At 39.6% G+C, this 26,146-nt stretch overlaps 1 protein-coding gene across 1 annotated transcript in view; it reads right to left on the reverse strand.

Annotated features, from left to right (window-relative positions):
• The window catches only part of CHRM3 (cholinergic receptor muscarinic 3), a 397,697-nt gene that overhangs the window by 147,556 nt on the left and 223,995 nt on the right, over positions 1–26,146 (reverse strand). The window contains 1 exon segment of the mRNA XM_042445960.1: positions 14,610–14,709. The gene's annotated coding sequence lies outside the window, so the exon portion shown is untranslated.

A 26,146-nucleotide genomic window follows, 5' to 3' on the forward strand; every position in this document is an offset into this window, starting at 1 on the left:
TATGCATTGAATTCTTTTAGGACTACAATGTTCAGTTCACTAAGGGCCACAAATTTTTAATGATGTTTCACACTGACATGGAGGTGATCAATGTGATAAGAACAGGTTTCCTGTATAGTAACTGCTACTCAGGTGTTTCCAACTTCAAATATTTTTCAGTAACCTTTCACATGGAAGTCATAACATGGCAATCAGACATTACTTGGAAGAAATAGTATTAAAATTGGTAGGACAGATACATCTATTTAGGAGACCATAACTGTTTAAAAAAACATGCAAGAAAGATGTCATTGTGCTAGAGGTGCACTCTTATTTTTATGTCTCACTCTCTCTGCTATAGTCTGATAACTAAGACTGAAAATGACATTCAGCAGCATTTATCTGAATTAAACATGAAGTTCTTTAATAAATCAGGAACAGTATAATCTTTTAGACTACTTCCACTTACTTCTTATAACTTTGTCCCACTGAGAGAAAATACATTGATAACACTGTATATAGAATTAACAGCTGAAACCCAAATATAAGGAAAAATTGGCCAGTTTTGCATTCTGGACATGATAAACTTTCTCAAACATTATTATTTTTTTAAAAAAAAAATAATTGTGAAGAGAAAAAACAGAACCATAAATTGCGTAGAGACCAATATAAACTGCAAGCACAAATGGCTGGATTTATTTTGTTATTAAAAAACACAGTAAATAACTGAACTGCAATTGGCAGTAATGTTTAACTGCTCTCAACTAAGATACACACACACACACACACACACACACACACACACACCAACCAAATTTCATTTACAGAGAATCTGTGATAGAAAAGAAGAGTTTTATGTCCACAATGTTTCTCTTTTTTCTTCCTATATATGGCTCCTAGATAATGAAGGTTCTTTGGGGCACTCATGAGGATCATAATATGGAATATGTGGTTGCATTCCTGCCTTGCCATAGGCATGATATCATCCACTCTATCAGCAGGTTGAACACAAGAAGGCACTTGCAATAAGTAGTGGGTCCACTTTTTATCTTTTGGAACCTCTAGAATCATAGAATCATAGAATCGTAGAGTTGGAAGAGACCACACAAGGGCCATCCAGTCCAACCCCATTCTGCCATGCAGGAAATCCAAATCAAAGCAACCCTGACAGATGGCCATCTAGCTTCTGCTTAAAGACCTCCAAGGAAGGAGACTCCACTACACTCTGAGGGAGTGTGTTCCACTGTCAAACAGCCCTTACTGTCAGGAAGTTCTTCCTAATGTTGAGGTGGAATCTCTTTTCCTGTAGCTTGCATCTATTGTTCTGGGTCCTGTTCTCTGGAGCAGCAGAAAACAAGCTTGCTCCCTCCTCAATATGACATCCTTTCAAATATTTAAATAGGGCTATCATATCACCTTTTAACATTCTCTTCTCCAGGCTAAACACCCCCAGCTCCCTGAGTTGTTCCTCATAGAACATGGTTTCCAGACCTTTCACTATTTTAGTCGCTCTCCTTTGGACACGCTCCAGTTTCTCTAGTGACCACTCGGACTATAAAAACAAAACAAAACTGACTAGAACTTCATTTCTAGTTTTGAAAAGTTTGTTTGTTTTTTAAAAAATGTGAAAGTTACATTCTGTTTTGGGAATCAGAAAAAAATGGTGATCCAGGGAGTCTGGTAAGTTCAAGGATCACAAAATCAGCTCTGGGAGCCCATATACAGCTCTGGGGTCACACTTTGCCCACTCTTGAGATACATTTTTGGTCAGATAATAAGGTGTTGTTGTTGTTGTTGTTGTTGTGAGAGGAATAAAGCTCCCCTAATGTCTTTCATAAAGCAAGCACAATGAGGATCTCTGCTTCACACGCCTATCCTAAACCAGAATGCGCAAGGAATGTACAGTGTTGTTGCATTCCATTCTGATTAAGGAAAAGAAGCTGGAAAATGCAGACCAGAGAGCCAATGCAGTTGCTTTATGTAGCTGCAATGAGGATAGAGAGAACAGAGGTAAAGCAAAAGTTAAACCACTTTCACTCTGACCGTAATAAAGCAGTATCTAAATTATTTTTGACACTGATGTGATGGAATGCAAAATGACTAGTATTTTATTGTATATTTTGTAGCCCTTGTTAAGTATATCCTTATGGTCCTTGTGCCACTCTATATTTTAAAAAAAAGTCTTGCATGACTTAATTAAATGATAGGTTGGTTTCTATCTTTATATTTATTTGAAATGTTATCACGCTAGGCAGTAAATCACAATTGTTTCTTTGGCTGGGACTTATATGACATCAGCCCTCTTATGTCGTCATCCTGGTGGAAACAGTTTGAATAGCATTTTTTTCCCATTAGTATAAATACTCCATTAATGACTTCCCTTTACTCTACAGTTCAGCTACCATTTACTGTGTGATAATTCATTTCCCCTTTATTGCCAATTTTGGGTGGTCAGTAAGCAGGCTTTAGGTATGGCTTAGATGCCCTTTGCTTACCAGTGATCAGAGAAGAAGGAACGGGGATGGACATTTCCATTTGATTTCCTTTCAATTGGCAAAGTAACTGAGACACCAAAGGTATGGTGAGGAAATGATGGGTCAATGCTGTCATATCTTGTCCAGGGATGTAGCCAAGGGGGGGGGTCTGTGGGGTCCAGACCCCCCCCCCCTCCATTAAATACAATGAATGGTGTGTGCCGCTGTGCTGCCATGCCCAAGCCCCATTACAATGGTGGCACTTAGTCTGGACCACCCCCTTCCCAAAATCCTGGCTACGTCCCTGTCCTGCCTGTGGATCAGGCCCATTCCTACCTTTGCAGCTGCCTTGCCCATCACCATTCTTCTACTTGCAGGTCCCAACTGTGGCATGTAGCTAGAGTGGAAAGGGGGCACCTGGCTTCATCCATGTGGCCAGGCACCTCCTTCTGACATCAAAAGCCATGACTGAGGTCTGCATAGAATGGCACATAGAATGGCAGTGGTGGCAGGTAAGTGGCTGCACAGTCATCTGCCAAATCCTGGACTTCGGCTGTTGCCCTATGCCATCTACAGAGAATGACATCAAGCCAGGGTGAAAATGGGCCTACTGGCGCATGTGTACAGCCCCTTAGAAAAATTTAAACTTTCCATATTCTTTGTTCTGGTGTGATACAATGCAATAAGGGAGATTTCATCCTAAACATCACATTCATTTACTTAAGTAAAAGATGTTGCATATTATCTATGCATGCAAGTTAGTACATGTGAAGGCTTGAGAACACAGGCAGTCACTTTGCTTCTAAAACTAGGGGGGAAAAACCAAGAAAAAAAACAAAACAAAACAAAAACAACCACATCCAAGTACTACACCAGACTTGCAGCAAATTCAATGAGGTATCTAAAACATTTGTAATTTAAAAATGCCAGCTGTGCTTCTCAGTGCAAGCTTCTGTGGCCTAGTTCCAATACATAGAAGAGGGTAAAGCTTCATCCCAGGATTCATTTGAACAGCTTAGCACTAGTGCTGTGAGAACACAATTTAGCTCATGTGCTGACAAAATGTATTTCATGGGAGCTCTTGCATTGCATTTGATCATTTCCCATTGCTTTTGGCATTGTGCTTTAAAGGTTTTGTAAATATTCTCACATCTAGTAAAATGTAACGATACATTTTTAAAAAGAGTGTTCCAATTGCACAGATCACTTGGATCTTTGATAGTTGTGATTATATATCTTATATGGTGATGTTAGTAACACTAGGATTATTAGGGCAGAAATCTGCACAAAGAAATATGCATACAGTAAATTCAAGCACCACTGAAGAATATCACTGAAGCGTATTCATATTTTCATATTTATCTGTATTATTCTGAAATTGCCTGTATTTGTGTCAGAGGCATGCTATATTTCCCTAACTAGTAATACATTTGAGGGGTTCCCAAACAGATGGCTCCCAGCATGACTAATTAAAAGACACTGTACAGCTATTCCATCTTTCCTTCCACTATTGTTTTTAAAGAAAGGCAAACACAGCAGTAACAGGAAAAACGGGAGAGTGGCAGGGTAAAAAATAGCAGCATCTGGATGAGAAATGTAAATCCTCTCTTGTCTATGGTTACATGCAAGAATATGAAAAAAAGATGCTTGACTTACTGGGAGGGGGGTCAATTTGGTGTTGGGGAGGTGGCATCTGCTTGATATAGGTTGGCTTTCCCCTGCTCAGCAGTTGCATATTTTTGTAGGATTTGGTGAAATTGTAGGAAGGCCAGCAAGTCAAAACAGGCAGTTTTCAGGATGAGTGGAGCTCCAGGATAAAAGCGGAGGCTTCACCCTGTTCCAATCCTGTCTTAGACAGTTGGCCCAAGAGCATCTTCATGCCCGCCCACCCATCCTAATTTTGGGTTCTTGCTGCTGACAGACTGAATGGTAAACATGGTTTTGTTTGTTTCAAAATTCAGAAATTCTGATTTCTCAAAACTTTGGGGTAGCTTTGGCATGGGACTGGATCTAGTTGGGGGCAGGGGAGATATGGTCCTGCTATACCCAGTTGTGGAGTTTCTTCTTATGGACTGTAGGATATTGTCAACCAGGGTTCACCCAGATTGGGGGCTGGGGGGCTAGTTCTGTCTTACTCTCTCTTGGTAGAGGAACCACACAATGGCATGAACCTAATTGGAATTACAAATCTACCATTCCAGCAAACAAACTGGGTAAAATGGTTTCTATCAGTTGGCAGGAGGGTAGGCCAATGATTGGATCCAATCCTATGCTGATTCAAATATCTTCAGATGTAATCAAAAGCAGTGGCCTATTTAATTGCACAAATGGTTGTGGGCACTTCACTGTGTCTACTACACTTGGCCAAATCAAGCCCATCACACTCACTGCTGGATCTGTAACAGCTTATTTATTTATTTTGGCTTGGCTGCAAGATAACTTCCATCCATCTTGATTACATCCTTGCATTTAGAAGAATGATTTTGCATAAATTGTGTGAGAGTCATGATAGGACAACTTCTGTCTTGTTACATAAACTTTGAAAAATTAGAATGAATAAATGGATTTTTAAAAAAAATAATTAATCAAAACGTCCTTCTGTGTTTGTTGTGTTTGTGTGCTCTGCCTTGGAAAAGACACACATTTATCTTGTGCAAATTGCAAAAACTGAAGAAAAAGTGTTTCTTGTTTCCTTGTGCCTGAGATAAGCAACTTCACAGAGCTTAACAAACTCTCAATAGGATGTTTCTTCACATACTTAGCCTAGAACCCTATTCATAATACAATTGAATCAGGAAATCTCATGGTAGAAGTCTTGTCTAGAAGCTTCCTCTCTTTGGACCACTTCCATTACTATATCCCTCCTTCACATTTATTATTATTATTATTAGTAGTAGTAGTAGTATTAACATTTATTTATAGAACGCTGTAAAGTTTGCACAGTGCTTTACGTAGCAAGGGCCAAATAAAATAAGGGAAATAAAAAACTTGCCAAGCGCCATACAATCTAAAACAACAACATTACATTATTAAAATATCTCTAAAATAATACTAACTAATATACAATAAAAACAAAGTAAGCAGTAGATTAACAACTACAGGGGTACCCCGGGTTACGAAATTAATTCGTTCCGCCGCCACTTTCGTAACCCGAAAATCTTCGTAAGGCGAAAAAGCCATAGGCGCTAATGGGGAAAAGCCGCGATTTCGTGCGAAATAGCGCCGAAAAGCACCAAAAAATTTTTCGTAACCCGAAATAACCTTCGTAACCCGTAACAGTTTTTTTAAATGGATTTTTTTCGTAACCCGGAAATTTCGTAAGGCGGCGCATTCGTATCCCGGGGTACCACTGTAGTAATTTGGAATGCCTCGCAAAATAAGAGTGTCTTCAATTCAGCCTTAAAATTAGCCAAGGAAGTCAAAGTTGTTAATTGTGTTGGGAGGAGATTGCAGACATGAGGAGCAGCACAGGAGAAGGGGCGGATTCAAGCAGGGGAGGAGGAGACCCTTGGCTGGGTCAGGAGAACAGTGTCATAAGATTTCAATGCATGTGGAGGGAGGTAAGGAGAGATGAGCACTAACAAATAAGAGAGATCCAAGCCATGAAGGGCTTTAAGGGTCAGGAGAAGAATTCTGAAAGGAATGGGGAGCCAATAGAGGTATAACAACAAGGGGTAACATTGTCAAAGCAACAGGTGGAGATGATGATCCTAGTTGCTGAACATTGCACAGAGATTAGGGGGCTAAGGTGGGAAATAGGAAGACCCACTAACAATGAGTTGAAATAATTCAGGCGTGATATCACCAATGCATGCACCAAAGTCTTCACCATTGAAACAGGAAGAAACAGTTGAATTCTGATGAGATCATCAAGAAAGAATCTGCATGACTTGGCTGTAACCTGGATTTGAGGGGTGAACGATAACAAAGAGTCAAATAAGAAGCCTATGTGCCTCATTGACAGATTGAATAGAAATGTCATTCACAGTTAGGGATGTAAAGAATATTCTCCAAAATTCGAAAATTAGGAGAAATATGCCTAATTGGACAATTTCGATAACATTTTAGAGAGAAGAAATTTCTGAGCACTTCTTGATCAATGAGTAAGAATATTATTTTTAATAATATCAAAATGAAGGGAAGAGAGAGACTTTGAGCTGACAAATTCGACCTCCAGGGTTTGGGTATTTTGCGTAAGAAAAGCTACAATTCATCCTGGCTTTTACCAGGGGCTATTTCCTTTGTTAGTGTGATTTCTCCCCCATCTTTTCTCACTCACAGAACAAAAAGAGGGAGCCTTCTCCACTTTACATCATGCTCTGCCATTCAAATTCTCACAAAAGTGAAGAAGGAGGTGGGGATGTCAAAGGGGGATGTCAAATAATAATAATAATTTATGCCCAGCTCTTCAGCCAAAAGGCTATCAGAGCAGCTTACAAATTACTAGATATTTCCCTGCCCTCAGGCTTGCAATCTAAAGGGACAAGAGACAAAAGGAGAAGCGAATGGCAGGGGAAAAGTTCAGCAGATCCTCATTTTCCCACATTCTCTTTTGTGAGGGTCACATTCTCTCAGATCATGCAATAGTAATAATAATAATAATAATAATAATAATAATAATAATACCCCTTACCCAAAATGCTGAGGACTAGATGTATTTTGGATTTTGGAGTTTTTCAGAGTTTGGTATATTTTTATACAGTGTGTCTAATGGGATATAATGGGAGATGGGATCCATGTATGTCTCATATGCATCTCACAGACATAGACTGAAGGTAATTTAATGCACAATATTTTAAAAATAATGTTGTGCTTCTGTACACTGAGCTTCAGCAAAACCCTGAGACCACTATTCCTTGTATAATTCAATAATTCAGTAATTGATCTAAACCTTCAAGATTCCCAAGTTTCCTTGAGTTGGGGGTCAGACCAGATGCTCTCAGGGTCAGTTTGGGGTTTTGGAAGTCCAGAGAAAGGAGACTCAGACTCTACTATGGACATTTCTCCTGAGAATGGACTCATGTTTTCAAAAATAGTCATTTCTGGATTTTTGCAACAACAAAAAAGATGAGGGTCTGTGATGCAGAAAGGCAAGAGGCTTCCTTCCAGCCTTATTTTTTCTCTTTTTAAAAAGACAAATAGAATAAAATACAGTTAGCTGGCCCTTTTTCAGCATGTCAATGGGGGTGCTTTGATGGAAAGTTCCTGCACGGCAGAATGGGGTTGGACTGGATCAGGGCCCTTCGTGGGGTCTCTTCTAACTCTATGTTTTTATGATTAATTAATTAATATATGGAATCAATCTAAGATGATGAATTGGGGCTGTGGAGTCCTATGGCCCTGCTCCAGGCAATGCTTGCTAGACTGCAGGCCCCATCATCCAGCAGCACCACAGACTGATGGGAACTGCAGTCTAATAAGGCTGCACATTGCAGAAGTAATCCAGTTCAACAATAATTTAAAGCTATGGAAAATCCTGGGATTTGTAGTATGTTGTGCCACCAGAGCTCTCTGACAAAGAAGGCTAAATGTCTCACAAAACTACAATACCCAGATGTTGTTGTTGTTGTTGTTATTTTCTTATATCCCGCCTTTCTCCCAATATACGGACTCAAGGTGGTGATTTTCCATAGCATTAATCTATAGTATATCTTTCTACAATGTAGATGGACACCTCCATTACATAATTTGTTGAGGATGCTTTGACTGGGAGTTCCTGCATGGCAGAATGGGGTTGGACTGGATGGCCCTTCTAGGGGTCTCTTCTAACTCTATGATTCCATGATTCTGTAGCACTCTGAGCCTACTGTGATTTTAATTGTTTTTAAATGTATAAAGGTATAAAGTCTTATAATGCAAGCCATGCACCAATGGACTATTGCACTATAATTTTTATTGATTGATTTTATACCCTGCCTTTCTCCCAAAATAGGATTCTCTTAAAGGGGTTTGTTTATTATAAAAAGAAAGGAACGTATAATGGCTCGGAATTAAAAATTATGGTAGATGGATAGATAAGTCTTGGAATTAAAAAGTGTGTGTGTGTGTGTCTTAACATTAAAAATCCCTCTTGGAAGTGGGAATGAAATGTTGTGTTGATGCAGCCTGGGTTCTTAGCTCAGCTCAGAAGTTGGAATACAGTGTCTCAAAGCATGAGCAGAGTGTCTTTGAGCATGAACAGAGTGGCTGCCGCTCGTTGCTCGTGCAGCTGCACTTTGCTTTATCGAGCTGAATTTATCTGATCTAAACACCTTCAGAGGAAGGACTCAGTTTGCATCTGCACTGAAAAAATAATCCAGTTTGGCCACTTTAACTGCCCTTGGCTCCATGTTGTGAAATGCTGGGATTTGTAGTTTGTTGTGGCACCTGACAGATGACTCAACAGGTCCTCAAAACTACAGATCCCAAGATTCCATAGCACGAAGCCATAACGGAAGTTAAAGTGGTGCCATCGAGGTGTCGAGGGTAAACGCTCGACACTCTTTTTGTGTCTTGGGGGGGCTCTTAGCTTCTCAAAATGGTGGCACTTAGTCTTGAACCCCCCTTCCCAAAATCCTGGCTACGTCCCTGGTGGGTCACACTGTCTCAGCTTGAGGGGCATCCCATGGCAAAACTCCTCTTTATGCCAAGAAAACCCTCGGTTTGTCCCATTTTCCAGTGACATCCTGATGTTGAACAGGGGTCAGACTACATGTCCTCTAGGACATGCTACTAGAGAGGTCCCTTCCTCACCACTACTCCCTTCTTCTTTTGTGTTGTGTCTTGTTAGATTGTAAGCCTGAGGGCAGGGAACCGTCCGATTAAAAAGATTGTATGTACTGCACTGTGTAAATTTGCAGTGCTTTATAAATAAAGGTTAATAATAATAATAATAATAATAATAATAATACATGTCCTCTAGTATGCCATGTATTCCTATGTATTACTTCATAGCAGAAGGGGGTTGGACTGGATGGTCCTTGATGGTCCCCTCAACTCTACCATTTCTTGTTGGGGCTTCAATCACAGTTTATTTGTTGAGACTGGCCTTTTCCCTTTTGTGTGTATGCCTTCAGGGGTTTTTAAGCACAGAAATGTGCTTTAAACCTCTGCCAAACTTCCTTTTGAGATGGTAATTGAGTTTGAAATGCAAAGTAATTAGCGTAATTATTCGCCTTGTCTTTTATTGTCATTCAGAGAAATCTGTAAAAAATATTTCGCTGGCTGCTGAAGGGGAGAGAAGAAATCACCTTTTGAAAGGGGCATTTGTGGAAATAATATTTTTTAAAAAAATTCTCCTCAAGGTCTCGATGAACGAGGAGAAAAACATGGGTTTCTCCAATCACTATTCACAGTAACTGACAAAGAACATTGCAAAAATGGCTTGGGTGGGAAGACAAGTAGCTCAGTTTTGGCCATGTTGAGCTTCAGGCGCTGGCGAATCATCCACTCAGAGATAGCAGCAAGACATGATGACAATCACTGCTCAACATCCGGAGAAATCTCAGGGGTAGAGAAGTACAAGTGGGCGTAGAGGTGATATTGAAAGCCATAGGAGCTAATAAGATTTCCCAGGGACGGGATATAAATGAAGAATAGTAAAGGACCCAAGACAGAAGCCTGAGGGACACCAACAGGTAATGAGACAGGGGCAGAAAGCTGACCTCCTGCAACCACCGCAAAAGATATGTTTTACAGGTAGGATTTAAACCAATTTAAAACTTATCCTGCAAAACCCAGGTCTTGGAGTAAATCCACCCAGAAACTATGATCAATGGTGTCAAATGCAGCTGAGAGATCTAAGAGGACTAGAATAGAATAAAGATTTTTAGATTTAGCCAGTAAAAGATGCTCAGTGATTTTAGTAAGAATAGTCTCAGTCAAATGCAGTGGGCAAAAGCCAGACAGAAAAGGATCAAGAATAGAATTAGCAGTAAGAAACTCCAGGCAGTGAAAATAAACAACATGTTCTAAAACCTTAGATAGAAAAGGAAGAAGTGAGATAGGCAGATAGTTTGAGAGAGAAGATGGGCGAAGAGAAGGCTTTTTCAAGACTGGCAAAACTAAAGCATGCTTAAAGGCAGAAGGGAAGGAGACTTTAGAGATAGATAGGTTGATAGTATAAAGAAGAGAAGGTGAAATAGAGGGGGCAACAGAAATCAAAAGATGAGAAGGAAGCAAATCAAGAGGTCAAGTCATTGGTTTAGAAGAATTCAAGAGTTTAGATAATATTTGAAACATCTCTCTCCTCTTTCGTATAGATCATTATTTTAACTGTTATCCATTTTTAGATTTTATTGTACTACATTGTTGGTTTTATTGTTGTAAATTGTACTTGTATATTGTACAGTGGTACCTCGGGATACGAAATACCCAGGTTACGAAATTTTCGGGATACGAAAAAATCCCATTGGAAATCATTGTTCCGGGTTACGAATGTTTTTTCGGGTTACGAAGAAAATTTTTGGTGCTTTTTTCGGCTTTTTCGCACGAAACGCGGCTTTTCCCCATTAGCGCCTATGGCAATTCGGCTTACGAAGGCTTTTCGGGTTACGAAAGCGGCCGCGGAACGAATTACTTTCGTAACCCGAGGCACCACTGTATATTGATATTGGGTTGTAATCCCGCTTCGATCCACCTGAGAGAGGCAGGGAAAAAATGTATTACAGTGCATCCTCGCCTTATGCGGGGGATCCGTTCCGGATCCCTCCGCGTAAGGTGAATTCCGCCTATGCTCAAGCCCCATTGGAAACAATGGGGCTTGTGCGCGGTGGCGTGGGGCCATTCAATTGAATGGGACGCGCCACCCCTTCCGTCCCGTGCGTGCCCCGCGGCTTGAGCGCGTATGCTCAAGGCCACATATGGTGCGCCCGCGTATGGCGCGGGCGCATTGTATTATTATTATTATCATCATCATCATCATCATCATCATCATCATCATCATCATCATCCACCCAATGAAACAGAAGAAAAAACAGATAATGTTCCAGTTGTAGATTATTGAGCTGCTGGAATAAAAGAAGAAAGCAGGGAGCCAAGGCTGGGACAGATAGTTTCAATCTTAATATTAAAATAATCAGCAAAATCAGTGGGTGAAAATGAGTGCCGAACCAACAGAGAAGGTTTTAGTAGAGAATCAAATGTGGAGAAAAGATGCTGTGGCCACCGGTCATTAGCTTCAATCACAGGTTTATAATAATTCTGTTTTGTCAAGGAGATAGCATGCAAAAAAGAAAAAAAAAAGAACAAATTTGTAATGAATAAAATCAGCCCATTCACTGGTCTTTTTCCAGAACCATTCAGCAGTTCGGGAACAAGAACAGAGAAACAGAATGATGGGAGTGAGTCAGGGCTGGGAGTCATTTCAATAAAAAGGACAAAACTATTGAGGGTTGCAGATAAGGTAGAATTGAGTAAGGAGAGAGCTGGATCTATGGTGTCTCCAAGGTTTAAGGAAGATAAAGAAGAATCCAGAGCCTGGCCAAGTCACAGGATCAATAGAATGAAGGTTATGAAAGCAGTGTTGGACAATTTGATGAGGAAGTGGATTATGGGCGAGAGCAAAAGAAAGAAATGATGTTCATACAACGGGAAATCCTTAGCCATGAAGTTGGAGGTTACACATTTTGTACCAGAAGAATTAGCAGGTGCATTAGAACAGAGTTCAAGACCCAAAGAAGACAACACAGAGCAGAGACGTACAGTCATAGGATTATTAATGTCATTCATATGGATATTGAAATGCCCCATAATGAAGGAGGGGACTTCATCCACTAAAAAGAAAGTCAGCCAGGGCTTGAAATCCAACAAAAACTTAGTAGGCAATCTCGGTGGACGATAGATAACTGCAACCTGAAGCTGAAGTGGTAGGAAAGGTTTAATAGCATAAAGTTTGAAAGAAGAAAAACAGTGCTATTGAGGAAAAGATAAGAGTTGAAACCGACAGGAGTTGGATAGCAGGACACTGCCCCCTCCCCCTCTGCCCTCCAGGTGACTAGTGTGAGAAAAGAAAAGTCCACCAAACAAGAGAGCAGCAGAGGTTACGGTGTCATGAGCTGGAAGCCAGGTATCAGTGAGAGCAAGAAGATGAAGAGATTTAACAAGAAAAAGGTCAGTGTTTTATGAAGCACAAGAGAGCATGAAGATGAAGAGATTCAGCAAGAAAAAGGTCCTTGTTTTATGAAGCACAAAATCTCTGCTTTCACCACAATAATAGGAATAACATGTTTATTTTTTCCCCTCATATCATAAAAAAATATTCAGATTTGAGATAATGTTCCACTACTAGTTTATGAAAATACTAATTTCACCACATGGTGTAAGTAAGAAAGAAGAATAACAGATTTTCCTAACATTTTCATCAACAAGCTCCATGTACTTAGCTTTGAGCTTTGTTTTAATGTCTTTTTGAATCTTCCAAATTTCACAGTGACTTTTGATACTATTGATTGATATCCTTCTGGAAGACCTGGTCTGCAAACAAAGAGCAGGAGATCGGGGTTCTGCTCCCATCTCAATTCCAGTAGAACTGAGAAATCATAAAGACCTAAGCGTACATTTGGTTTTATGTTCAGCTGTTGTAACCCAAATTGTTTGAAGCAGTCCTCCCCTGCTCATGGAGCTGAACACAATACAAGCCACCATGTGCTACAGAGAGGTATCAGTAGATACAGGGCAAGCCTGAGGTTTGCTGATGCTACCTAAAAATTCAGGGGGGGGGGGAACATTTTGGGGAAGAGAATTCCCCAAACAGACTAGCGAGACACAGTGGAATGCTGAATGGGAAATAAACCATAAAAACCAGGTGGGAGGGGAAACTGAATGGAAAGAAGAGGGGAGGCAGAGATATGTAGTGGTGATTTAAAAAAAAATCTCCTTATTTGCACAGGAATCATAGAATCATAGAGGCCAACCTCCTGCCATGCCAGATCTCACAAACAAATCACCCCTGAGAGATAGCTATCCAGCCTCTGTTTCAAGACCTCCAAAGAAGGAGACTCCTCTATTCTCTGAGGGAGTGTGTTCCACTGTCAAATAGCTGGAATCTCTTTTCCTGTAGCTTGCATCCATTGTTCTGGTCCTGTTCTCTGGAGCAGCAGAAAACAAGCTTGCTCCAACCTCAATATGACATCCCTTCAAATATTTAAACAGGGCTAACATATCATCACCCTTCTCTGGACATGCTCCAGCTTGTCAACATCCTTTTTGAACTGAGGTAGAATAGAATGGTAGTACACTTGTCTCTCCACATTTGTGGCTTTGACTCCTGCAGATTTGATTATTCATGGATTTTATTAATATGTTCTCTCTAGGAATATTTAGATCCTCCAGCACAACTCTATGGTCGACTTTAACCAAAAGTCACACTGAAGGACCTAGAGATTCCTAGAGAGAACACTCCACTAGGCTTCTGTAGCTCCTTTAGCACAATTCTATGATCAATGTCTGGAAGAGGTTGACCACAGAGTTGCACTGGAGGACCTAGAGAGGTATTTTGTCAGGTAAAAACACAGTGGTTTTGTTATTTGTGGCTTTACCATATTTATGGGTGCCCTGTACCCCTAACTCCAGCAGATGTGGAGGGACAAGTATATTACTTCTCTTGAACTAAATACTATACCTCTATTGATGCAACCTACAATCATATTGACTTTTTTAGCTGCCACATCACACTGTTGACTCGTGTTCAACTTGTGGTTTACTAGGACTCCTAGATCTCTTTCACTTGTACTGTTGTCAAAATGCATTAAATTCCTAGTTTAAAATAAGAAGTAATTTTAAAATTTCCTTAGATATAAAAGATATTTGCCTATTGGTATCAATAGAAAAATCAGATAACTTAATGCGGGTGGAACTAAGAACAAGTGTGCCCACATTACTACCACAAAACAGATGAAAACCAAAACTGTATAATTATTATAATTTTCTAATACTGATCCATAGGAGGAGGAGGTCTAGCAGCTGGAACTGAGAACAAATGTGCCCACACTACTACCACAAAATAGATGAAAACCAAAACTGTATAATTAATATAATTTTCTAATACTAATCCATTGGAGGAGGAGGGGGGGGGGGATAGAGTGCAATGGCTGGAACCCCAAATAGACTTCACTTCTCTTGTGCATGCGCATATATATATATATATATATATATATAAAAAAATCTGATTTTACTTACATAGTCCAGATAGTAACAGGAAAGGGAGCTGCATCAGGTAGTACAGGTTCTATGAGCCCTGCACCTTGGAAATAGAGCTGCCACTGCATTAACATGGAGGCTAAATAAAAACAAAACAAAACGATCTTTAACGCAGGAAACAAAAATAAAATACATCATCAACATAAGAAAACCATGCTTGAAGCTGATAAAACCAGAATAGAGCAAGTCCCAAACTGTCTGTAGATTTCAAGACACACAAAAATGGTTATTGTTGTTATGTGCCTTCAAGTCATTCTGACTTACAGTAACCCTAATGTGAATCTATCGTAAGATTTTCTGTGGCTGAGAGTGTGTGACTTGCCCAAGGTGAGTTTCCATAGCTAAGCAAGGAATTGGAACCCTGATCATCAGAGTCATAGTCCAATGCTCAAACTATTACAAAACACTGGCTCTCACACAAAATTAGTAGCAGCATGATTTGCAATACAGTGGGTCCTTGTTATCTGCTGGGGTTTGGTTCCTGGACCCCCGTGGATATCAAAACCTGTGGATGCTCAAGTCCTATTAAATACAATGGCATAATAAAATGGTGTCCTTTATATAAAATGAGAAAACAAAGGCTTGCTATTTCGAATTTATACTTTTTCGGAATATTATCAATCCATGATTACAGAGGGCTGACTATAGTTTTACTATTATGTAATAATATAAAGAGTTGTCTTTTATTGTTCTTCATGCCAGTGGTTCATCAGCTGCAGTCATTTGCTCTAAGATCTTAGGCAGAGGTCTAGCTCTCATGATTGAATCATTCACATATGCACAGCACATGAAGTAGTTGTGAGTGAGTCCTTCTTTTACCAGCTGACAAAGGCCAAGAGCTTCCTTTGTTCAGCACATTCACTGTCCTGAATCCTTTTGGTTAGTTCCCACTTTAAATCAACTGTTGAATAGGGAATGAACTAACTCATAAATCCCATTGATTGGGCATGTCTACTCTAGTTGTAACTAACAGTAGAATTCAAGCCAATTGTGCCAGCATTCTGATTTTAGCACACATTTAATTTGCTGATGTTAATTATCTGCATGGTGTATTATTATTGCTTTGAAACCAATCATCTTCAGATAGCTATGCAATCACTTTTAAGAATATACATATCTAATTTATAAATAATAACAGAAAATTATAAAGCCGGATAAAATTGTGTTATAGAAGTAAGACTATTTCCTACTGACTTATTCTTCTAATATGGTGGATAGTGATGCAGTATTGATCAGCTCTTAACACATTAGCAAAATGTATATTTCCACATTACTCAGAGTTAATACAATTGTCATTTTAATGACTGGGATGTTAGCAGTCAAGTGCAACATCCTCAAACTTAATTTTAGTGAGGGCCTTAATTTAAATGAGTTAAATTTTACTGCTAGGCAAGTGTGTTTAACAGAAATCACACACAAATTACTGTTCAGTACATTTAAAGCAGGTTTCAGGAAGGTAATAATAACATAGAAGTAAATGAAGTGTTCAAATTAAAAAATAATTTTAAGTTCTTTCATCATCTTGTTTCTTAAAACCATGCTTACATTTATTGATTTATTACATTTACAACCCATATTTCTGTAGGAGGGCTAGTAAAACCAAAACTCAAAGGAAAGCAGAAATATAATTAAAAGATAAGAACAAATTTTTAAAACATGGTTGAAATACACAAATGAAATGAAATAATAGCATCCAACAAGGTTAAATCTTTTTCCTGCCAGTAGTTCCAGTCCCAGTAGTTTGAAGAGATATAATTAAGATATGTGTCATCACAATGAGATGTAACATCTCCAGAACTGGGTGCTGGTGTTGCATCAGCTATAGCTGTGCAAAAGTACTGCTGCTGGCTGCCACCCAAACCTGGACATCCAGGCTTCAGACTCAGGAGATTCAGCAAAAAACACAAATTGCAAACCCGAGTCTTCAGGTTCCCATGAAGCACTGGCTGACTCTCCCCCCCACCCAGCCAGTCTACCATTAAGCTGACTGCAAACATTTCTGTTTTGTCCAGGCCTCGGAGGTTGAGAGGAACTGCTGGACCTCTTACCCTTTCCCGTCACCACTCCCTTCTCCTTCTGTGTCATGTCTTTTTAGATTGTAAGCCTGAGGGCAGGGAACCGTCTAACTAAAAAGATTGCATGTACAGCGCTGTGTAAATTTACAGCGCTTCATAAATAAAGGTTAATAATAATAATAATAATAATAATAATAATAATAATAATAATAATAATAATAATTTTGTTTGTCCTCGTTTAGTCCATTATCAACATCTGATATCCATTGAGAACAAAACCAGCTGCTTTGGATTTCAGTTGAAAAGGAGAGACGGGTTGTCATCCTTACTTTGCCACAATAGTCCTACATACCATTCTATTCTCAACAATTGATCCCAGATGTTCCATTTATTCTTAAACACTATGGAGAATGAGGAGGAACTCTATGGGACAGTACAAGCCTTAGTCTTAGGGTCAAGCAAGCATCCCCTAATACGATATTCTGAACTTAATTCTTCAAGAAAGTCCATGTTTCTGGGGAGAGGGGATCCCCAAGTTCCATCTCTGTTATATAACTACTGAACCACAGAAAGGTCCCTGCAGAACCAACATGGACACACACTCTCTGTACAGTCCCCAATGTATATCAACACCCCCCCCCAAGGCATGGGGATCTTTTGGTTTCTTGGAAATCATTCCACACCTTTACAGCTATGTTCCTGTTACTGACCAAGATAATAGAAAGATGTTATTATCACAGGTGCCTCTACATGCACTCAAACAAGAAAGACTGTAGAAAGACTAAAAATATTAATGGGATTCAGAGAGTAGTAGAGTTTTTTTAAATAAAAAAAATCAGAAATCTCATCAGCACCTTTTGAATCTTACCGCAAATAGGAGTTCACCATGACAAAGAAGTCATGTATTTGCATAGTTCCTTCAGGTTTCTAGCCATAGTCTCATCTGTCTGGTATGTAATCTATTTCTTTTTCCTCCTACCCTCTACCTTACCAAACATTATTGTCTTTTCTAGTGAGTCATGCCTTATCATGATGTGGCCAGATGATGATAGTTTTAATTTGGTCATCCTGGCTTCTAGAGAGATCTGCTGATCTAATCCTATACCAATTTGTTTGTCTTCCTGATCATTCACAGTATCCTTAGCACTCTTCTCCAGCACCACATCTTTTCTTCCTATAAGTTTTCTTCACTGTCCAGCTCTCACATCTGTACATGGAAATGGGAAATACGATGGTTTGGACAATCCTTACTTTAATGCTCAGTGTTATGACTTTGCTTTTTATGATCTTGTCTAGTTCTTGCATACTTGCTCTTCTCAGTTCTAGTCTTCTTCTGGTTTCTTGACTGCAATCTCCATTCTGATTTATGATTGAACCAAGGTATGGGAAATCTTTGACTATTTCAATTTGATCATTTTAGACTGAACTGATGTAGGTCCTCCATAGTAATTATTTTTGTTTTCTTGATGTTTAGCACCACACTTTCTGTTTTAACTTTCTTTAGTAATTGTTCCAAGTCTTTGTGGTTTTCTGTTAGTAGTATGGCATAATCTTTGCTGCAGTATCTTGAGCATGACTTTGCTTGCATGAAAATTAGTGCAATAGGACTGTACTGTAATTACTGCAATATTTTGTGTCTCCTTTTTTGTGGATGGGAATGTATATTGGTCATTTCTAATCTGTGGGCTATTACAGTTGGCCCTCCTTATCCATGGATTTTTTATCCACGGATAAAAGCATCCACGGCTTGAAAATATTTTTTAGAAAGTATCTAAAAACCTTGATTTTCCATTTTATATAAGAGACACCATTTTGCTATGCCATTGTATTTAATGGGACTTGAGCATCTACAGATTTTGTTATCTACAGGGGATCCTGGAACCAAACCGCAGAGGATATCAAGGGGCCACTGTATTCTGTTTTCCATATTTGTTCGCAGATTTTAGTTAGAACTAAAATCAATTCTACCAAGTGGGCCTGTCCATTTTGCTGTTTGGCCCACACTGCTATAGTTCATTGCTTGGCCAAAGACAAAGAGAATGAGGTATCTTAACCTTGAACAATCAGGAAAGCTGGATAACAATGACCATATTTTACACTGGAAAGCCAATGTTAAATTACACTGTTGCATAAATAATAAAAGTGTGGGATTCCATTTGGTCATGATTTACTTTAAAAGTAAAAAAAAATCATTCTAATATCTAAGCCATTGGACAAGGTTTACAGAAATGAAGCACTGAATTAGTGAAAAACAACAGAAGGAATACCAACTGGCTGCCACCTTCCATTTCCTAATGTGTGTTTAAAAGAAAATGACAAGGAGTGTAATCATTTCTAGCCAATCTTGCTAGTGCTTATTTTCAGCAGCCCCAAACTTTACACAGAAGGATGACTCAAATGACACAGATGTGCCCTGCACATTGGCTGGCTTGCTGCCTCATTCCCGTATCTCAGCTGAAGTTGTGACAAGTATAGCAAAATGAGGCCAGACTTTTCACTGAATTTATGGGCCAATAGGCTACCACAAAAGACTCACAGGTTGATTTTGACAAAGCAGTATATCCATCAGCTCCCCTCTCATGGCAGAAAATGTTATCTTTACATTATACTTCCAAATGTTGTTACATTAACCCTAAATGATACAAACAGTCCTTATGAGTCAAGGGAGAGGGTCACCTCTCTACATGATTAAATGCAGTTATTTGCTAATTGTACACCCTAAAAATATATATTATAACCAGTTTTTCAGTAGGAGAGAGCAGGTGAAATGTGGTCTAGTAATGATTACAAATAAACACTGTGAAGTCTATGAATTATTTATTTATTTATTTATTTATTTATATAGCACTGTAGATTTGCACAGCGCTGTACATAAAAACAATCAATATAAAAGAGTAAACCTGCCTATGGCGTACAATCTAAGAAATAGTAGGATAATACATATAAAATACATAGCAATACAGGAAATGATTCAATAAGACAGGCAACAGAAGAACATCAATAGTAAGTGACAATCATGCAATGCCTGGGAACTCTTCTCTGAACAGGATGGTCTTCACCTCCGTTTTGAAGCTGGTTAAAGAAGTGATGGCTCTTGCTCGTGGGGGAAGAAGGTTCCAGGAGTGAGGGGCAGCAAGTGAAAAGGGGTGAATCCGAGATGGGGCAGAGGAAATCCTGGGCTGAGACAGCAGACTTTGACTACCAGAATGGAGGGCCTGAGTGGGAAGGTGAGGAGAAAGAAGGTCTGACAAGTAAGGAGGGCCAGCCCAAGGAGGGCTTTAAACGCCGACAGCAGGAGCTTATACTGAATACGGAAAGGGAGAGGGAGCCAGTGAAGGGATGCCTACAAAGGAGAGACATGGTCAGAGTGGTGGGAGGATGTGATAATGAGTGCAGCTGAATGCTGGACAGAAATTAAGGGACTGGTTGGAATGGCTGGGATGCATGAGTCGTGCAGCAACTCTTTACCATGAAGTGATGTGCCTTGTTAAAAAATGATGCTACACAATTTAGAAAGTGACTCAGAAGTCTGGGTCTCTCTGGGAACCATCCTCTTTTGAAGCAGATTTACCAACTGTCAGATAGAAGAGGGTAGCTCTCTTTGGCATAGGCAGAAAACTTAACTGTAGAAAGCAATTTCTAATCAGAGCTATTAGATTCTGTCTGCAGGTCAGAGTATCCAGGCCCCAGAACTGCCACAATCCTCTCCCATTACGAAGATCTCCTATTCCAACACCAAGCAGCTAATCTCATGCGCATCCTCCTGAGCCACCCGAGGCATCCACCTCATTATGATCTCAAAGTAAGTGACTGGTGCCAGCAGCAAATGCACCAGGCAACTCAGAGGGATGCATTTTAAACAGTTGCCCATCATTGGAATAGAGGGTTCCAGAGCAAACAGTAAGTTTTAAAAATTAATTTTAAGAGGGGTATACCCTGCTTCTGGTGCTGAACAGGCTGGACAACATACCAGAATCAGGGTTTGGACCATGCATCATCCAGTCTCCCTGCCAAACATTGGTGTCCTACCTAGGGTGTCACCCAGTGCAGAGGGCAGGGCTTCCAGGGGGTGGGGCACCCAAGAGCCAAAAGGGCATCTTCCTACCTCATTGCCACAGCACTCATGAGCCACCCTCTAAGACCTTCTGAATCCTACATGGTGGTTGCCACACAGGACTCAGAAGGCAGCCCCCTCTGAGACCTTCGAAAATCTGCATGGAGGTTGCTGTGTAGCCCCCCTCCCGCCAGTGTGCAGTCTGCATCCACCCCTACCTCCAAATGATGCCACTGCTTCCAAAACAATGAGGGAAAACAATTTTATTTGGCCCATGCACATAGGGCCGAAGAGTATCAAGATAACTGCTTGGGGCTTTATTCATACCCCCCACCATTTCACAGATAAAAAGGGGGCATGTCTCTCTAAGCAACATCAGTGTGTGGTCAAAAGGGTGTGACCAGGCAAGAAGTTGTCAGTGATAGAGTTATTAATGGCAAAGGTCCAAAACACAGTGCAGAAATAATCCAGTTTAAGATCACTTTAATTGCCCTGGCTAAGTACTAGGGAATCCTGGGAATTATAGTTAATGTGGTACCAGAGCTCTCTGACAGAGAAGGCTAAATGTCTCACAAAACTACAGTTCCCAGAATTTCTTAGTTATTGAACCCGGGCAGTTAAACATATGTGATTTACCTTTCAGTAAGATAAAAGCAGCAATAATTCTTTCATGCTGAAAATATTGAGAGTCTAGATAATGATACAAATTTAGTATGAAACATATGTTTCATAACCCTTATACTACACAATGTTTCACTATAAATAAGATGGCAAATGAAAATTCCTTATGATTAATACCCATGCAGCAGTAAAGATTATAATCCACATGTGTCATCTCTGGCTCTTTTCATTTAGATACTGTTATTCACTCATCATCAGTGTGATGTGACAGTAAATATCAAGCCTAAAAGCTGTGATTAGTTAAATAACTAGAAATTGCACAAAACATGCCAAGAGCAGCCCAGTAAGCAGTTTAAATACAGGATTCCTTAATACAATGTAAAAGTCCTGTGCCTTCATCAAGACTAATCATTTTATTTCAGCATAAGCATTTGTGGACTAAAATAGGGTGTTGCTGATGAAAACTTACGTTTATATAAACCAATTGGTTCTTGAATTGTCACAATGCCCTGTATTCTTTTTCAACTAAAATCAGCTAATACAGGTATCGCTTTAAAAATTGCTTAATACAGTATATTATGCTCTTGATCAAAATTGTTAAAAAGCCAACGATAATTAAATTATATTTTTATCTCTAAATTTTACAATCTGCAACACAGACTCCAACCATACATGTAGCGAGAAATACCAGAGGTTCAAAGTCCAAGCAGAGTTCAGGAAAGGAAGATGCACTAGGGACGACATTGCAATCATGCAATGGCTAATGGAGTGCACCAGGGAATTAAAAAAAAAAGTCAGCATGTGCTTTATAGACTATAGGAAAGCCTTTGACTGTGAAGATCATGAATGGCTATAGAATGTCCTTAAAGACATGGGAGTGCCAAAACATCTCATAATCCTAATGAGAAATCTGTGCTTAGGACAAGAGGCCACTGTCAGAAAAGAAAATGGAAGAGCTTATCCCATGGCTTACTGAATCAATTTACCTCTATCTAGTTTAAAGCTTAATTCAGGCAGCATCCTGATATTATCAGAACGTTTTTGCTGCCAAATTTGCTGCCCGAATACAGCCTGGGTCCATCCCCACTTCCAGGAGTGCTCTGGCAGCCATTTTTTTAAGGTGGAAAAACCCTGGATCTGAAAAGAGCCATGATGAGTGCTCCTGGAAGCAAGGATGCACCCAGGATGTATTTGGATGGTAAATTTTGCAGCAAAAACCTTCTGATAACATCAGGATGCTGCCTGAATTAAGCTTTAAGCCAGAGAGAGGAAAAATGATTTAGTAAACCATGGGATAAGCACCGGAGACACAGAATGGTTCCCAATTGGCAAAGGGGTCAAACAAGACTGCATTTTATCAGCCTCCCTGTTTCAATTATATGCTGAACATATTGTAAGGAAAGCAGGCTTGGACACAGAAGGAGGAGGAGGGAAAATAGGAGGAAGGAGGAGGGAAAAGACTGCTGAGGATCCCATGGACAGCCAAAAAGACAAACAAATGAATCCTGAGCAGGCTCTCTGGAAGCCAAGATGGCAAAACTGAGGCTGTCATACTTCAGACAAATCATGAGCAGGCCTGACTCATTGAAAAAACAATAATGCTGGGAATGGTGGAGGGAAGCAGAAAGAGAGGAAGGTCACAGGTTAGATGGATGAACTCTATTAGGGACGTCATGAGTATGGGTTTGCAGAACTAAGCAGAGATGTGGATGACAGGGGGTCTTGGAGATGTCTCATACACAGGGTCACCATGGACTGAGATTGACTTGAGGGCAGTTATCAACTACAACAACAAAATCTAAGAAAACTTAATTCTTAAATTTGTCTTAGCAATGGACTGTTTGGTATTGTCAGATTCTGAAAATGTTTTCTCCAAAGGAACAAAAAACGAACATAAAGAAAAAGAAAAGGTGAAGTAGAGGTAAGAAATCATCATGTTATAAATCACATGCAGTTCTCCTAAGAGTAAGGAGAAAGCTCTTGGTACAGTAATGTTTATGTGTAAAACTTAAATAATCTTCTGGATGAACCCAGATGACTACTGTAGAAATATCCTTTTGCCACGTATCTGACCTAACTGGGAATGTCTGGGGAATGCTTAATGTTTTTCATTTTAAAATACTCTCTCTAATGCAGCAATAGCAATAGTAAGTACATTTCTATGCTGTTTATCAGTGCACTTAACCACCCCTTAAGTGGTTTACAAAGAGTAAGCTAATTGCCCCCTATAAGCTGGGTACTCATTTTAGTGACCTATGAAAGGATGCCAAGCTGAGTTAACTCCGAGCCCCTGGCTGGTATTGAACTCACAACCTTGTGGTTTGTGAGTGAGTGGCTGCAGCATAGGCATTTAACCACTGCATCACCGGGGCTCCTAGCAGAAAAGAAAAGAGAAAAACAATCTGCCAGCCACAGATGCTGGTGAAACATCAGGAAGAAACTCTTCCAGAACATGACAACACAGCCCGCAAAACCCACAAAAAACTATAATCTGCATTTCTGATAGCACTGGCTTGCTATTATGCCAGGGAACTGAAGATTGCAAAACCAGAAATGGTTGTAGTGCTCATGAGAACATGTCCACTGAACTCTGTCAGTATATAGAGATAGTCAGAAGAAGAGGGAGAAAATCAACAAGACACAAGCAATCAAAAAGAAGAAGAAGAAGAAAAGAAAAGAAAAGAAAAGAAAAAGCAAAAAAGAAAGAAAGAAAATGGTTACTCTCTTACGAACATATTCTGTTTTTTAGTATATTAAATGTACTGTCTGTTTTTCATAAAAAATTGAAATTTGCTGTATAGCTCTTATTTTATTTTTTTCTTTACAATATTTAACAATTTTTTCCATTTTAAAAAGTCAATAGATTGCAACTAATACAACAAAACCAATAGCTAATAATAATAATAATAATAATAATAAAGTATTTCTGTGCAAAGTGAATGATTTCAGTAATGGAAATTTTTTTAAGGAAAAACAATCTCAAAATATCAAGCAATATACAAATATTACAAATTTTAAAATGTTATATAGTTTTTTATGGGTTTTTCGGGCTAAGGGGCCATGTTCTAGAGGAGTTTCTTCCTGATGTTTCACCATCATCTGGGGCTGGCATCTTCAGAGAATGCTTGCCTTTTTCCAGGCAAACATTCTCTGAAGATGCCAGCCACAGATGCTTGCAAAACGTCAGGAAGAAACTCTCTTAGAACATGGTCCCATAGCCCGAAAAACCCACAAAAAACTATGGATGCCGGCCATGAAAGCCTTCGACTTCACATTAAAAATGTTATATTTATGAACTTACTGTATGTTTATGAACTATATATTCTGTCATGATATATAGCTTTGTATTATGAGTGAAGGAAGGTAGATTGGCATGCTACTGCACCTGCCTTACTCAAGAGACCAGAAACTCACTTGTGAAAGAAGCAGCCTTAGTCTTTGATTAAATTTCCCAGCAGATATTTCATGCACATCTTAACATTAGCATTTGTTTTTATTCCCCTTCAAAAGAATTAGAATTGCTGTCTTACCCATAAACCACTTCCTCACCTTTAATGATTTCTCTCTCATTGTTGTGTCAGGACTGCATCCTATTGATGTCTGCTGATATGGTGAAACTGTACCCTTACTGCAATGTTAATTGTAACTCTCCAACAGCAAGTAGAAATAGATTTGGTTCCTGCTTTATCTAGGGAATTGACTGACAAGTGACACTGGAATGAAATGTTAATTCTTCCTGCTACAAATCCTTCCTTCTTGCTACAAATCCAGTTAATTTTATTCAAAAATAAAGCTACCTTTAAATATGTCTAAACACATCGATTACTACTTTGTAAGACTGCAATGAGTCCAGCACCCATCTAAAATATTTTATCAAAAAGAATATGAATGTATATATACAGGCCTCCTTTATCCAATATTCTGTTCACAATGACCAATCAGATGCCTACAGGAATCTACTGACAAGCATATTGTAAATACAACAAAAGCTTTTCACTCTTGTTCACCAGCAAATGTCATGCAGAGGCATGCTGCAATACACATTTTAGTAGATCAGAACAGTGTATTTTTCTCTTTATTTGACTCTTCAAGAAAGAATGTCAATATCACTTTCAACTCTAGTAATTAAAAATATAATCACAGAATAGTGTTTCTATTGCTCTTTTTACAACAAATATCACTGCACAGTTTTGTAGGAGCCATTTTCAAAAGAATTATTTTGGGTATTACTGTAATCCGTACATTTCACAATATCTTAATGCCATTATACAGGGAGCGATTCTGTCCCCTATGCTATTTAACATTTACATGAAGCCGCTGGGAGAGATCATCCGGAGACACGGGGCGCGGTGTTATCAGTACGCTGATGACACCCAAATAGTCTTCTCTGTGTCCCCAACTGATGCAGTGACTAGGGATGGCATCTCTCCATTCAACGCCTGCTTGGAGTCAGTAATGGGCTGGATGAGGGAAAACAGACTCAGCCTGAATCCAGAGAAAACGGAAGTACTTGTGATAGGTTCCCCTGGTCCAGGGATGGAAATTTTTCCACCTGTCCTGAAGGGGTCACGCTCCCTGTAAAGGACACTGTTCGTAGTCTGGGGGTGCTCCTGGACTCGTCGCTCCACCTAACTTCTCAGGTGGATGCGACAGTCAGAGGCGCCTGTTATCAGCTTCGGCTGATACGCCAGCTGCGACCCTACCTGGGCCGGGGGGACCTTGAAACAGTGGTACACGCACTGGTAACCTCTCGACTCAATTTCTGTAATGCGCTCTACAGGAAGCTGCAGTTGGTTCAAAATATGGCCGCCAGGCTGGTCACTGGT

The sequence above is a fragment of the Sceloporus undulatus genome, chromosome 1 (genome assembly GCF_019175285.1).
Source record: "Sceloporus undulatus isolate JIND9_A2432 ecotype Alabama chromosome 1, SceUnd_v1.1, whole genome shotgun sequence".
Taxonomy (NCBI): Eukaryota; Metazoa; Chordata; class Lepidosauria; order Squamata; family Phrynosomatidae; genus Sceloporus; species Sceloporus undulatus.